The sequence below is a fragment of the Suricata suricatta genome, chromosome 1, assembly GCF_006229205.1.
Source record: "Suricata suricatta isolate VVHF042 chromosome 1, meerkat_22Aug2017_6uvM2_HiC, whole genome shotgun sequence".
Taxonomy (NCBI): Eukaryota; Metazoa; Chordata; class Mammalia; order Carnivora; family Herpestidae; genus Suricata; species Suricata suricatta.
In genome coordinates, this window is record NC_043700.1 from 70513905 (window position 1) to 70530511 (window position 16607).

Below are 16607 nucleotides of genomic sequence, written 5' to 3' on the forward strand. Positions count from 1 at the left end.
CGCCCAGTCTGGCTTTTCGAAGCCCCACTTAGGGCGATACGCTTCACCTTCGAGTGGTGCGCGCCCGAGCATGGCCGTGAGGCCTGGGCCTTCCTCCTTGCTCCCAAAGGAGCCGTCACCACCTGCCCCGAAGGAAATCGCTACAGAGCAAGCTCTCCCCGCCGCCGTCGGGTCAGGGGTAAGATCAGGCGGCAGCTTAGGCTCCTCTCGGCTCCTCCCCTTCCTCTCTTCAATTCTGACGCGGCCGTAGAGGCGGCGGCAGCGGCGGCTAGTCCCGCGGCCCGAGGCGCACCCACCCGCTCGCGGAGCCCAGACTTCCTCTTCCCTTCTAGCGTCATCAGAGCGCGCCGGAGTCACCCAAGGGCGGGGTGATTAGAAAGGAAAAAAAAGGCCAGCGGAGGAAACGTCCCTGCGGAAAGAAAAGGGAGGGGGTGAGGGGAGCTGTTGCTAGGTGACTTGCGTCATCGGGCTGCGCCGCTTTCCTCCCGCCCCTCTCTGGAGTGAGGCGAGAGCCCCGCACAGAGCGAGCGAGACAGCGAGCTGAGCTCCGGGCGCTACCGCCACCGCAGCGGAGAGCGTGAGAGCGAGGGAGCATCTGAGAGACCCAGCCCCAGTGCACTGGCCACGCCGAGACCTTCGTCCTGACCTGGACCAGCGGGAGTCGCGGCCACCCCTCTTCTCCCCCCCTCACCTTCCCGGCCGGCAGCGGCGGCTGCACACGCCGGAGCCCGAGCCCGAGCCCGAGCCGGAGCCGGCGGCTGGGGGGCTGGGAGGCGGCTACCTCAGGCCGGGACTAGTCAGCTGCTCCGCGGTGAGAAGACGCTGAGGAGGGGTCGGAGCTTCTGTCTCGTCCCGGGGCGCGGGGCGAGGGACCCCCAACGTGTAGGGAGGGGGTCCCAGCCGCAGCGACACATGCGGGAGCCGGGAGCGGGGGCGGCGCCGAGCGGAGCCGGCCGGGTCCCCCACCTCGCCGCCGCCTCGGCCACCCGCCCGGGGCCATAGCATCTTGCCCCCAGAGTGTATGAACCGGGGACCCACGCTCAGCAACCACCCCCCGGCCGGGGGGGCGGGGACCCCAATGTGAAGCGGCGGCCCCGGCGGCGGGGAGAGCAGGACCGGCGCCGCCGTCCTTTCCACACCTTCCCCCTCTCCTCAGCCCCCTCGCGGGGAGGGGGTCTTTTCCCTCGGCCTGTCGCCGGCCCCCCGGCTCCTCGGCAGGACTCCGGGAGGAGTTCCTAGAGCCCCCTCCCCTGCCCCAGCCCCGAGGGCGGCGGGGCCGGGGGGGACCCGGGGGGCCGGCCGCAGCCTCAGCCCAAAGGAAAACTTTATGAAAGCAAAATCTGGAGCCGCCCGAACGTGACTGTCCCGGGAGAAGTGGCCCAGGACGGGCAGAAGACACAGCCCGAAGAGACCCAGGAAGAGGAAAAGAGGCGGTAAGCGGGGCCGCCGCCGCCTCCCCTGCCCCGGCAGCGCGGAAGAGACCCGGGTGACCGCCTGGCTCAGAGACACAAGCACCGCTTCTTCCTCAGTAACGCGCCGAGCCTTCCGCAGCTGCCGCTTCAGAGCGAAGAGGAAGGGAGCCAACCCACTTTCTCAGCGCCGCGGCTCTTCCCCAAAGTGTGAGTGGCCCCGGGAACGGGAGTTGAGGGGTGGAAAGTGGGAGGGTGCCGCTTCGTTCTCCTGGAGTTCTGCCGATGTTTGACGCGAGTGTTGGGAGGGTGCGTCTCCGTTGGTACAGCGAGGAGAAGGTCTGGGCGAGTCCCGCGTGTTCGAACGTTTCCTCCGTGGAAGAGGGAAGCGTACAGGTTCCCGTAGGCGGTCTGTCTTTATCCAGAGTGGACACTTCACTTGCACCTTTTTGGCCACTAATGGGCAGAAGGAAATTGAGGAAGCCGAAGCATATGTGCACACAAAGGACATCTCTGTAATATACCTTTTCCTGGTACAGCGGCTGTGAAACACCGCTGTGGTTTTTGTTTCGGGGCAACTCTTATTTGGGCTCCCAAGAGGGAACCTTTTGTCCTGCGAACCCCCTGAAAGTAAAATTCCTTTCTTATTTTGCAGTTTTCCTTGAAAGATTTTCATTTCGATACCTACTGGTGCAGGGGTTTTTTGGTTGTTGTTTTTTTTAATCTCCTCATTTCTTGGGTCCAATTCCTGTGCATCAGGACACTGTAGCCGATTTCAGCTACTGAGGAAATTCTGAGGTCTTATGAATCACAACTTACTTGGGGGAAGAGCATCTAGTACTTTAACCAGTTTTTAAAAGTTGTTACATTTTTTCCTTATCCAAATGCTTTTTTTTTTTAATTTGGGTAGCATATGTCCTAATTGCTGACACTTTCTTTTTAAACTTGGCAGAATGACTTGAGACTTGCTTGAGTTCTCTTCCTAGCAAATGAGGAGAAACTTTTTAAAGTTTATTTTTATTTTGAGAGATTCGTGCCTGCTCAAGTGGGGGAGGGGTAGAGAGAGGGAGAGGGAGAGGGAGACAGAGAGAATCCCAAGCAGGCTCCACCCTGTCAGCACAGGGTAGGACCCCGGGCTGGATCTCACCGAGCGTCAGATCATGACCTGAGCCGAAATCAGGAGTCAGTTGCTTTACCAACCGAGCCACCCAGGTGACCCGGAGGAACTTTCTGGTGTTAAATTCTTTGGAGAATGATTATTTCCCTTCCCTTCCATTATTTTGAAGGTGGCGTCTATAAAATCTCTGGTATGTATCTTAGGTATTCTCTCCTAGTGCCAAGTTGACATGCAGGAAAGTAATGAACATTTCGTATACTTCTACAGACCTTAAGGGTTAAGTACAGGGTAGAATTTTATTTACTAGAACATAGGCAGTACTGTCCTGAGGACTGTGGTTCCTCCAGACAGCAGTGTGGGCTCACTCCCTCCGAAGCCTCTGCTGAGAGCAGCTTTGTGGCAGTGAGTGTAAGCCCCGGGTTGTCTGTGCTAACTTCTTCATTCAGGATCTGGACTCAAATAGTGTTTTCATCTGTACTTTTTCTCTCTTGAGGTAATGAGTTCTACAAGCTTATTAGACCCTGAATTACTTAACAGTTCATTTATTTATCCCAAACCTGTCTCTCTAAAGTTGCAAGACACATCCAGAGTTCTTGTTTGGAGAAGTGCTAGAACAAGACAGAGTTCATCTTTTCTTGGTTTTATAGGTTTTCATTGTTCCTCTTTAACCATCGTTATTCCTGACTTTGTGTGTCTGTCTTAGAATGATATCTTTCTATTCCTTGATCACTTTGTCCTCCTCTGGAACTTCTCCAGCTATTTTGTTTCTCTTTATATATTTGTGTTTGTTATGCTGTTTAAAGGAACCTTAAGTTCTGTCTATTTTAAACGGGTAATGACATGAAAATACTGATTAGTGGATGTAATGTTAGATGTGGAATCAATCAGAAGCAGATGTCTCTGGATCTGTTATCTTATTTTGAGACCTTGAGGAAGTCACGTATCCCATGTTTCACAAAGATGGAAAGAAGAGAACTCTAGTCTTGGCATTGGCTGGTTTTTTGGGGGGAAGGAAAGGAAGACAAACCGACAAACTATAATTTGAAGGTAGATTTGTACTCTATCAAAGTTGCTTACTAAGCAACTTACTTTAAGACTTATTTTTATTGCTCTGGCTATAGATTGGTTAAAAAGCAGGTAATGTTTTATTGCAAAGAAACAGCAAAGTATTTGGGGTCCATTTAAATAAAAGCCCTTGAGATGCTTTTATTTATGGCAGAGACAATGAAACTAAGTTGCATAAAATTGTAGGAAAGGGAGCATGAACCAGTGTTTATTTATAGCCACTATAGATTATACTGCTATATTTGGTACCTTTAGATATAAATGTATTGGTGTATTTTTCATTAGAGAAGTGACTATACGAAACGAATTGGAGCATCTGAGCCATTTCTGGGAAAGGACTTCTCTTTTAGGATGAAAGGAGCGGGTGGAGGTAAAATGTTTAAGGCTTTTGGAATTGGAGGGTGTGAGAAACAAATGTAATTAGGAAGTTAGCTTGATGGGAATACAGGTGGTTGTTGAGTTAGCTTAGGGTCAGTTTGTGTTGCTGCAGTTATAGGAGTACAGCCCAAAGAAGCAATTGAGAACAATGTTCCCGAGAGGGTAGTTTTAGATGATTGAGGAGAAATTGTATTTTAGGTCGATAGGCATTATACCTGGAGTAGGATTTTGTTTTTCTAGGGAACCAACATTAAAAAATTTTTTTTTTTGTTTATTTTTGAGATACAGAGAGAGAATCCGAAGCAGGTTCCAGGCTCTGAGCTTTCATTACAAGGCTCAAACCCGTGAAACATGAGATCATGACCTGAGCCAAAGTCAGATACTCAACTGACTGAGCCACCCAGGTGCCCCTAGAGCACCAGCATTTTCACACCATGGTTATCAAAGAGCTATACAGTTGGAAAAGTGAACAAGAAGATGCCTCCAATATTTACTTTGGCGCCAGTGGTTTCTTATAGAAAATAAATCAGAAATAAGGCAATGGACTTTGTTTTGGACATTAAATTTTAGGGGGAAGGTTGATGCTGATGCAGTCTGAAGATAGAAAACTAGTTAAATTAATGAGTGAAATGCTGAAAATGTAGAGTTAGGAGTCATTTTCACAGTATTAAGTTTTGAGAGAGCTGAGAGAGTAAAGAGATGAAAAATGTGTATTTTTACTTGGGGGAAGGAAATCTTAAAGTTAGCAAAGATATAATAAGGACAGAGAATGGATGAGACTCTACCTAAAAAAATGTTTTGAAAGTAGGTAAGATTTGAAGTTCACAAGGGAGGAACAGCTTTTAAACATGGCTACCAGTTCAGTCTTAGGGACACGTGAGCCTATAGTTTTGAAAGAGCTAACAAGTTTTTTGTAGTATATATAGGTCCCTTGAGATTACGTTCCAAAGAATACATAGGATTTCACTGTAGAGGAAACTATACATGAAAGGACAGATTTGTTTTTATAAAAATCATGTTTTTAAAGTTTGCCCTGCATTATTATCTTGAGTTTGGTCTTTAACATGATGAAGTGGGGCTAAAAATAGCTGGCAGAGAAGCTTGCTTCCCCTGCTTGCAGTTGATGTGTGTCTTTGTGTCCCATACAATGGAGGGGATATCCCTGTGTTGGCACAGCAGTGCTGAAAATGCCTTTTTTTTTTTTAAAGACTTTTTATTAAAAAACAAACAAAAAACAACTTGGCACTTTAAAAAATTCAGCTGTCTTTGAAGCATGAGACACCATAAGACTTTATAGTGAAACCTGCATGTAATGGGACTAGCATTTAGTGTTGATAAAGATAAGGATTGTGAGTTAGGGAATACACACACACACACACACACACACACACGTATATCTCTATCTCTACACTTTTTGTGTTCGTTAGTTCAATTCACCACCTTCCTAATAGCTTCTTTGACCTCTTCTTAAGGTTTAAATTAAATGGTAGCACCCTCTGGGGAAGAGATGTTAGGGAGTTAGATCTTAGGTGATTCTAGAGTGAGGGTAGGGGGACTGGAATATGTGCCATACAGGTGCCTTCTCCACCCTCTGCTTTCCACAATATTTTTTATGCAGGTAAAACCATATTTAGATGAACTTGAAGGGCAGCCTTTTCGGGTTGACATGATTTACTAGCAAAGATAGTAGGAAAGGGGGACTCTGGTAGGAAGGAGTGTTGACGTCCTGTGCTTTGCCTGAGCAACGTTGGGATTGATGGGATGATTAAAGACCCTTGGGTGTGCACTTGTGTTTTAGTACCATGACCCGAAAGCTTACACCTAGGCTGGCAGCAGCTCAACTTGTGTACTTTAGACACAGTTCTTGGAGAAGTCATGAGTTGCCTCTGACATCTCATTGTGTAGAGGAGGGTTGGAGGAGGAGGAGAGCTTTTTTTTTTTTTTTTTGATAAAAGACCATTTAGTAAATATCTTAGATTTTGTGGTCCACATCTAGTACAACGACTGAGTTCTGTTCTTGTAGTGTAAAAGCAGCCATAGCAATATGTAAGCAAGTGAGTGTGACTGTGTTCCAGTAAAACCTTAGACCGTTGATTGAACCGTGTGCAGGTTAGAGGCCCCAGTCCCCTGTGCAGCAAAAATCTGTGTATGACTTTTGACTCACACCAAACTTAACTATTGATAGTCTATTGTCCACTGGAATCATTACTGATAACAGTCTGTAAACACATATCTTTTAGGTTTATATATATTATATACTACATTCTTAAAATATATTACATACTTAATTTTGAAAGACAGAAAAGAAACTATTATTAAAGAAACTAAATTAAGAGGAAGGGAAAATACACTGACAGTACTGTATGTATTGAAAAAATTTATGTGTCAGTGGACCAGTGCAGTTCAAACCCATGTTGTTCAGGGGTCACTTGTACATAAAAACAGGTAATAGGTTGGGTTTGACCTGTAGTTTATGGAACCCTAGTCTAGGTAACTCCCAGTTCCACCAACACACAGTATAAGCATTCCATTACAAACCTTGGAGTGGCTGCTTTGGGTGTTCTCCATTTTCTAAAAGAAGTGTGTTCCTTGGGGCTGTCTTAAGATGATTCTGTGGTAAGTCTGAAGTCAGCTGTGCAACACACTTTTGCCTTCAGAGTGATGAAAACTGTGGACTGAGGAACAAGGTAGCAGTCCTGTCTATAGCATCTAAAAACTACAGACTTACTTGCATTTCTTATTCTAAGATAAATGATTGTCCTATAGTGGTATACTGGCTATGTGTCATAGCTGGAAGTATTTTTGAAGAAACTTGGTATAATTTTTAATAGTTTTGAAAATAAACTGTAAAGCATTTATTTTAATGTAAAATTATAAGTGTTTATGATTGGTTCGAATCGGATGAAAATATTAGCCAAATTGTAAGAACATTAAGGTTTGATTTTTTTTCAAGTTTATATACTTATTTTTGAGCGAGCGTGAGAGAGTAGGGGAGGGTCAGAGAGAGAGAGAGAGAGAGAGAGAATCCCAGGCAGGCTCTGCTGTGAGTGTGGAGCCTGGTGCTGGGCTCTAACTCATGAACTGTGAGATCATGACCTGAGCCAAAATCAAGAGTTAGGTGCCACCCAGATGCCCCAAGATTTGATACGTTTGTTTCTAAAGTCTTAATTTCTTGCAGTGACCAATTCAGTGTGTAGAATTATAGAGGCACACAGGTTTTGTTTTGTTAAGTATTCTGTCTTAACAAATCCTCTATTTTTTAAAAATGTTTATTTACTTTTCAAAAAAAAGTTTTTGATTTTTGCTCATGCGGCGAACAGGGGAGGGGCAGAGAGAGGGGGAGACACCGAATCTGAAACAATCTCCAGGCCCTGAGCCATCAGCACAGAGTCTGATGCAGGACTCCAGCTCACAAACTGTGATATCATGACCTGAGCCGAAGTTGGATGCTCAATTTATGAGCCAGCCAGGAGCCCCTTCTTAACAAATCCTCTAAATAACTTAAATGTATACTCTAAAAAATATTTGCTATATTCTTAAGGGTAAATGTAGCATGGATGAATTTATTTCTTAGGTGACACTGTCTCAAATGTATTGTTTAGAAAGAATAATAACTAATATCAAAACATTTGTTTCATATGTCAATAAATACTTGCATTGGATGATGGTATATTTTTACCCTGGCTTCATAAATGTTATATATTTCATTATTCCCCTATTTATGTCATGGGAGGAAGTAATCCTTGGCAATAATGATCATTTTTTTGGTTAGTTTCTAACCTGTTTTTATGTTTCATGGTATTTCTACACATGTAATTGGTACTTCATTTCTTCTTTCTTTAAAAAAGTCTATACAGTTTGACAATTTAGGGTACCTTTTAGAAGGTCATTATAAAGTTGCTTTCCTATTTATTAGGAGAGGATTCTTGTTCTTTTGAAAATCTTTTAATTTTTGTCATTTCAAGTAATTTTATCATTGTCTTAAACTTAAGGATAGTTGGTGATTTAAAAGACACAAGGTGTTCATCTAGTATCTGCAAATATTTCAAATAGAAATATTCTATATTGGTGACATTTTCAGTCACCAGGGGAAAGAATGCTGTATTCATTGATGAGTAAAGTTGCTTTCAAGTAATAAACTATTTTTTTAAAAGAATTTTTTAATTGAAGAAAAATCAGCATACAATATTGCATTAGTTTCAGGCATACAGTGTAATAATTCCATATTTATATACATTAGGAAGTGGTCATCACAGTTAAGTCTAGTTACTGTCTGTCACCAGGCAAAGTTGTTACAATAGTATCAACGGTATTTTCTATGCTGTACATTATACCCCCTATTGTATTTATTTTGTTATTTGAAGATTGTACCTCTTTATCCCCTTCACCAACTATTTTATCTGTCTCATCCCCCTGCTCCTGCCCCCTTTTGGCAACTATCAGTTTATTTTTATGTCTATGATTCTGTTTCCTGTTCTATTTCATTTGCTCATTTTGTTTTGTTTTGTAAATTCTACATATAAGTGAAATCGTATGATTTTTGTCTTTCTCTGTCTGACCTTTTACTTAGCATAACACTCTCTGTGTCCATCCATATTGCAAAAGGCAAGATGTCATTCATTTTTACGGCTGAGTACTATTCCGTTGCATATATGTACCACATCTTCTTTATGTATTTGTTGATGGACATTTTAGGCTGTTTTCATATCTTGGCTGTTGTAAGTAATGCGACAATGAACATCAGGTGGTATATGTCTTTTTGAATTAGTATTTTCATTTTTTCCAGATACATACCTAGAAGTGCAATTGCTGGATCATATGGTAGTTCTATTTTTAATTTTTTGAGGAACCTCCATACTGTTTTCCACAGTGGTTACACCATTGGGGTTTACATTCCCACTAACAGTGCATTAGAATTTCCTTTTTTCTACATCCTTGCCAACATTTGGTATTTCTTGTTTTTTTGATAATAGCTATACTGTTATTTATTTTACATAGAAGTGGTTTTCACACAGCCATCTCTAAGGTAAATAAATTATGTGATCTTTTTCTAAGAGCAAGTTTTGAGCAGGAAATAGGTGAGCACACCATAGAGACTCTGAATTCTTTTTTTTTTTTTCTTTTTAATGTTTTAATTTATTTTTGAGAGAGAGAGAGACAGCGTGAGCAGGGGAGGGTCAGAGAGAGAGGGAGACACAGAATCCAATGACAGGCTCCAGGCTCTGAGCTGTCAGCACAGAGCCCAACGTGGGGCTCGAACCCACGAACTGAACTGTGTGATCATGACCTGAGCCTAAGTTGGATGCTTAACCGACTGAGCCACCCAGGCGCCCCAGAGACTCTGAATTCTTGAAAGAAAAGGATGCCATTGAGGAAGAAGGAAGTTAAGAAGTTAGTAGTGATATGCCAAATTTCTCTTACCATGTAATTTGACTGAAAGCTGCCTTCATCCAACTTGTAGCATATTTTGGATGAATGAACGCTTGCATTTAAACCTTTCTACTTGGAGACTTTCTCCTTTTCTTAAAATGATTAGTATGTGTGTGTTTGCTATTCTCTTTTCACTTTTTGTGTTTATTATACAAATTAGTTTTCAGAAATAACTTTTCCTTCAAACTTGGCATAATCAGTGTTCTGTTGGCCAGTATAAGAAACACATGCTTCTTGATTGTTTTATATTTGGAAAGTTTCTATTTTGAGAGCAATTTGGTGATGTCTTCATAGTCTGTTTATTTAATAGAAGTGTATATTTAAGATAAGTCTATGAAAAAAAATCCAAAGGCAGAAAGGAAATACTGAGATCTATTTCTTAGTGATGATTATCTTGCCAGCTCTTGTTTTTGTTTTCTAACTTCTTTTAAGGCACATTTGTTTTAGATTTTGTTGTAAATGCAGAAGTTAGATTGGTTTACATATTAATAGATCTCTAGTTATGTGGTTAATTTAATAAACACTCTAGTTCAAAAACATTTAGTTGTTTTAAATATTTTTCTTTGTTGGAAGCAGTTGAAGTTACCCTCTGGAGTCATGCTTCTTTCCATTTTAGAGATTTTTTTTTTTTTATTAGTGAAAAAAAATTTTAATGAAGTTTTTATTTATTATAGAGATTTTTTATAAAAGGATTTTATGATTATGACTAGTTTACTAGGTAGATGGGAGAAAAGCATAGTTTTTCTAGTAACTGTAATTTCTTCCCCTTTATTTATTGTGTATGTAATACCAGAAGGTTATATAAATAAAGTAGTGTATCATCATTTTTCTTTTGCATGATTGGTGGTCTCTTAATTGACTACTATGTGAATTTGAGAACATAAGCTTTGGAATGTTGCTGTCATGAGTGGGGAATCTTTTTCTATTGATTTCATTAAATAAATATTAAAATATTTATTAGATTAGAAATTTAGAGCAGGAAACAGAAAACTGCAGATTTTTTTTGTAAAGGCCAGACATTTAGAAGGAGAGGTGGGATGTGCAGAGGGTGGGGAGAGCCACAGAGCAAAGGAAGGAGGGAAGGGCAGATACCAGGGAGAATGGCACCGGAAGTTTTGAGGTCAGTCTTAGTCAGAGGTCACACCCTGTTATTTCTTTGGGTTTGTGGAGTGGGGTGTTACCACATGTTATCTACCATCCTTTGAAATGTTGATTAGATTAGTCCCTAGCCTTTCAACATCTGGATTCTTTAAGCCATTGAAGTTTTAATCTGCTTGGGATAATCAATGTATCCTAGGGTGGGAAAATTTTCACAATACCAGCTGTGGTTATTGAAGGGACACATGGGGTTCTCAACTGCTACTGGAGTTCCTTTCTTTCTTGCTTGCTTTCTCTTTTTCTTTCTTTCCCCCTCTTTGGCCACACTTCCCTAGCTTTGCCTAAGAGGGATGCTTGTAATTCTGTACATGACAAAGTGGTTTAGAGGTAAGCTTTGGAGATGATAGACCCAGTTTCCAGCTTTATTGTTTTGTGACCTTGGGCACATTATTTACTCTGTGTATGTTCCTTGTAAAACTGGACTGGTAGTAATAATACCTACCTTTTTCATAGGGTGGTCAAGATAGTCAATATTCATTATAATATATGAATGAATGCATTACAGAGGTTTGGTTCAGAGTTAGTGCCCAGTGAATGTTAGTTGTTGCAATTAATAGTATTAATATTATAATATTAAGTTGTTGTTTCTGCGAGGTTGCAGTTTTGAAAGCCAGAGGCATTTGTGATCTTCTGAAAAGGTCACTACTTTGAATACTGCCTTTTTTTTAGCAGTAGGTATTTATTGAACACCTGCTGTGTCAGGCATTGATCTGAGTGCACAAAGCATAAAAATCCCTGCCCTCCTGAAACTTATGTTCTGTTTGGGGACCCAAGATACACAAAGCAAAATAGGTGACTCATCACTCATTTTATGAAATTTGGTGTTTGACCTCATATACCTAAGCCTATGTTAACCAATCCTATCAGCCTTTACCTTAGGTTGTTTTACATTTGTTCCTCTTTCTGTGCTTGAAAGTTTTTGGTGTCAGGAGCACTCTAATAGCATGGAACTAGTCTCATTGTCTTCAGTTATGGCTCAATCTTAGTTTTTCTTTTTAATGTTTTTATTTATTTTTGAGAGACAGAGAGAGACAGCATGAGCAGGGGAGGGTCAGAGCGAGAGGGAGACACAGAAACCGAAGCAGGCTCCAGGCTCTGAGCTAGCTGTCAGCACAGAGCCCGATGCAGGGCTGGAACCCACGAATGGTGAGATCATGACCTGAGCCAAAGCCGAAAGCGGGATGCTTAATTGACTGAGCCACCCAGGTGCCCCTCAATCTTAGTTTTAAGGCAGTCTTACCCTCCTCATCATTTCCTTGACTTACTACTTCAACAGGCTATCACAGACTTTCCTTTCAGTCCCCAAATTTCTGTCATGTTGTTTGCAGAAGTGTTGCTTCTCCCCGTCTCATTACCTTTTACTCATCCATGTCACTTCTCAAGAGAAGGAATTGATTACCAGAAACCTTTTATAAAGAAGTATGCCCTGACTAATCTACTGTATACTTTTTCTTCATCTATTTTGTTATTCCCACCTTCTGTGTATTGTTAACTGAGATATTTAACTAGTTTATTGCCTTTTTTTAAAATTAAAAATATTTTAAATTTATTTTTGAGAGAGAGAGAGAGAGCGAGAGAGAGGGAGGGAGGAAGGAGACAGAGAATGAGCCAGCAAGGAGCAAAGAGAGAGGGAGACACAGAATCTGAAGCTGGCTTCAGGCTCTGAGCTGTCAGCACAGTTGGACGCGGGTCTACAGCTCAGGAACCATGAGATCATGACCTGAGCGGAAGTCAGACACTTTACTGACCCAGGTGTCCCTAGTCTCTGTCTTAAAAAAAAAAAAATTTCTTGTTTCTTCAGTTAAATTGTAAGACATTTTAGGTTAGGGACCACTTTTCTATTCTGAACCTTTGCTCCCTCACACTTGAAAAAAAGATACTACCTATCTCACAGGGAAGCTGTGAGATTTCAGAGAGATAATGTGTGAAAAAGGTCCTGAGCTAAATCCTAATAGTAGTTTCTTTTTCTTTGAACCACTCTAGTTCTAAAGTTGATACTGGGCATATATAGCCAGTGCTTAAAGAATACTTGTTAAGTTATTCTGGAGTGAGGCCGGGAGTCTTTTAATTTCTACTTGTATGGATAATTTTACTTTTTATTTCCAGATGAGATTCAAAATGTTACTTTTCAAGTATCAGATAATAAAAGTGAAACATTAATAAGATACCATACAGTGGTTAGGAGCAGGGACTCAAGTCACCATCATTTGGGTTCAAATGCGGACTAACCACTCTTATTGGTTGTGTGACATTTGGCAAGTTGTTTAATTCTGTTGGCTTTAGTTTCTTTATTTGTAAGATGGGGAAAATCATAACCAACTTATGGATACTATGTTTTTAGATTAAATTAGATAATAAACGAGAAGCACAGAACAGTGCCTGGCACATAACAATGGCTCCAGGGAACATTTGGCAATATCTGGAGGTGTTTTTGATGGTCACAGCTAGGGAGAGGTACGTGTGCTACTAATAACTAGTGGGTAGAGGGCAGGTGTAAACAGTGTACAGCATGGCACCCAACAACAAAGACTTGTTTGGTTCAAAATGTTAGTTATGCCAAGGTTGGGAAAACCCTGCTTTATAAAAAGTCCTGTTTCTCATTTGGGTATTTTCTTCATATAAGGTACTTTGCCAATTTGATTCTGCATAAATACCAATTATTGATAAAGATAAATCACAGACATTGATCTCCTTACCATTCATTTTAAAAGGCAGATATAAAGAAAATTAATAGATTTCATGATTTTTTAAAACGATTATAGGGCTGTTACTCCAAAAGCAATCTAAAAGTGCTTCCATTTATTATTCAGAAACTAAGAAACATTGCCAGGTGGATTTTACTAATTTGTTTTTCTAAAATGACAAACTGTTCATGTAAAAGTGTATCAAGAATAGGGAGCTTATGAGATGTGAGTGCCTTAGTGTGTAAATATTCATAGAACCAAATATACACTAATGGAAAAAGTAAGTATCAAGGTTAATGGAATGATCTATTGGGAGAAACCTTGGATCTAATTTCCCTCTCTTGTTTTAGTACTCACTATGTTGAGGGCTGTTTAACTGAGGACTTCTTTCTATTAATCTCCCCCCTGCCCCCATTTAAAATTGCGCGCTTACCATTCCCTATTTTGGGAGCTTCTAAATTAATTTCTTTGCTACTGTCCTTTATATTCTTACCTGAATTGATACTGCTTAAGGGGAAGTCTTTCTAGTCAGGGATTCAGTCTACCATTCAGACCTCTGAGCACCATTGCTTTATTTCTGGGAGAGAGTGAATGCTAATGCCCTAATAAGGTTGGGATTGGAATGAACTGACTTTACTTATGCATGGTATGAGTTGTATATCATCTTTGGGAGAATTGGCAAAATAGTTCATTCATCACATCATTTCTTGTATTTTGTATGTCAAGTGATTTTCCTCATTTGTATCTAAACATATTGTATATTCATATATACACATAAAATATGTATGTACTTGAATGCATATGCATGTGTTTGCCTGTATGTGTGTGTGGATGTATATACTTTCACATATAATTGTCTCTGCCCTTTGTTATTTCCTCTGTCTGGAGTATTCTTTTCCTTTCATATGCAAAACATTTCTCTCTTAAGACCCTACCTGAATATCATCTTCTCTAGGAAGTCTATCCTCATTAATGTAAGTGGAGGGTTTTTTTTTTTTTTTTTTTTCTGGTTATCCACAGTCTCTGTGTGGCTTTTATAGCACTTAAATAGTTTATATTTTTCTCTTTTACTGGTCAGTTCTTTGAGTCAAGTGTTATGTCTTATTCATCTTTCAGTTAGTATCTTTTCCCCTCAAGTGCCTAATATTTACTGCTCCTTAGTAGCCATATAGTTTGCTAACAAATGAAAGAGAAAAAAAGATTGCAAAGATTTTTTTTAATAGGCTTTGTAAGAGGTGGACATTATCATGTCACCTTTGTTTCAAGGTGCTTAGTGTAGTACCTGTTCATAGGTGTTAAACAAATATTTATTGAATGACTTAGAAACCAGTTCCAATAGTGGTTGGAGATTTCATGTAAACTTTTTTCTTCTGTATTTCTCGAAACATATCCTAAAAGTAAAATAGCCTAGATTCATGGTACATCTGATGCATTAAGTGGACTTTTTTTTTCCTGACTCAGTAATGAGATTTCTATCCAACAAATACTTTGGGATAGATGCTTTTAGTTGTCTTCTTTTTCACCTGTGGGTTCATTCTAGGGCTGAGCTTGTTGAAAAGGTGAATGTGTAGTATCTGCGCTACATCAGGATGAGTTATCTTTAAGTAAAAGTCCTCTCTTCTCCTCTGTATATTTGGGTCCAAACAGAGTGATTATATATTTTCTCTCAAGTATGGATAATGACTGAAGCTATTGAAGCATGAGAGAGAAAAAAGGCAGTTGGAGAAAAGGAAGTTTGCCTACTAGGTTTCTTTTTCTTTTGTTGATGATGGATTTTTCCTCAGAACTGTCTCCATTTATTTATAAAGAATTAGCTAGAGAGAAAGGGGTGTAAATCTGGAGGATAAGCATATATTTTGATAATATGGTAAATGAGTAATTTGATAACTATTGTATTTATAGTCCTTATTATCACTTATTGAATGTTTAGTATATGTCAGGCACTATGCTGAGGATTTTTGTGTGCATTATTTTATTTATTCCTAATAGTGGTCCGTAGGAAATAGGTAGTAATAAGTCTGTTTTATGACAGAAGAAATAGATTCCCAAGAATATATAGCTAGGGATTTGAGTTCACACACCTGGAATTCAAGTCCTGTTCAATCCAACTCTGTGGTCTGTGCTTTTAATCACCATGCATGCATGCTGCCTCTTAAGTTTCAATGGAAACTTTTAGTTTTATACTGAAATTGGGAAGTCAACAGGTGTACTGAAATAGGGGAAAGTAACAGGATTTTATCCTGTATATATTTGTCTGAAGGAAGACTATTAACAGACTCATGGAGAAGGAAGTCCCAGGTTTATGTCTTTATACAAAACAATTGTGAAATTTAAGCCTGTCTTGTGAATTGACTTGCATTACCCTGCATTTTTCATTAAGTTTAGTCTTGCTCTTGCTATAACCATCAGGAGCTAGATACCTCTTCAGCAGTAGAAGAAATCAATCTAGGCAAAATCTAAGAGACAGTGGAGCAAAGAGATTTTTATAACTTTTTCTGTGTGTAAAATATGTTTTGTAGTTATACTGAACTGTTTTGAGATTCTTGGTTAGGGGATGAGCCACAAAAATCCATTATTTAGGATTTGAATATTTATAAAATTGGCATGAGGTGTACCAGAACATTTGAGAATCAACACTCGTTAGCTTCTAAGGTATAAAGTGTTTAAGTCGATGAGTATTTGTGCTGTTTTTCCTTTATGTGATTTCTTTAGACTATTTTTGTTTGTCATTTAAAAAACAATTCTTTTTTTTCCTGCATTTTCATACTTTGTACAGGATTTATTCCTTCAATTAGTTTATTTGTAGGTGTTTTATATTTAACAAATATAGTGAGCACATATTGTTTTTATTTGTTCACAGGAGATTTAAATAGTTTTCATAATTTTATTTTTTTACCTAAATCTAAAATGTTTTCTGAGAGATTTTCTCTTTCCTCTTGATTGTATTTTAAGTGCTGTGTTTGTAACTTTAGTTAAATACATTTGAACTCTGCCTTTTCCAGATTTTAATTCTATGTTTTTTAAAATTGTTTCAAAAGTTACTTGCAGAAACTAAGAGCAGGTTGCTGAATGATGTTCTGTTAAAGATTAAAAATGCAGAGTAACACCAGCATTCTTCACAGAGCTAGAACAAACAATCCTGAAGTTTGTATGGAACCACAGAAGACCTCAAATAGCCAAAGTAATGTTGGAAAAGAAAACCAAAGCTGGAGGCATCACAACCTTGGACTTTAGCCTGTACTACAACTCTGTAATCATCGAGACAGTATGGTATTGACACAAAAAGAGACACGTAGATCAATGGAACAGAATAGAAAGCCCAGAAATGGACCCACAAGTGTATGACCAACTAATCTTCAACAAAGC

At 40.0% G+C, this 16607-nt stretch overlaps 1 protein-coding gene and 1 pseudogene across 4 annotated transcripts in view; one reads left to right on the plus strand and one right to left on the minus strand.

Moving 5' to 3' along the window:
* Nucleotides 1-470: 470 nt before the first annotated feature.
* Nucleotides 471-16607, plus strand: part of FBXW7 (F-box and WD repeat domain containing 7) — a 220530-nt gene continuing 204393 nt past the window's right edge. For 2 of the 4 annotated variants that reach the window (XM_029940109.1, XM_029940101.1), the window contains exon 1: nt 484-1619. The gene's annotated coding sequence lies outside the window, so the exon portion shown is untranslated. Of the gene's footprint in view, nt 1620-16607 lie in introns of all 4 variants that reach the window. The other 2 variants (XM_029940150.1, XM_029940145.1) reach the window with 2 other exon arrangements.
* The window catches only part of LOC115301106, a 60783-nt pseudogene continuing 45328 nt past the window's right edge, over nt 1153-16607 (minus strand).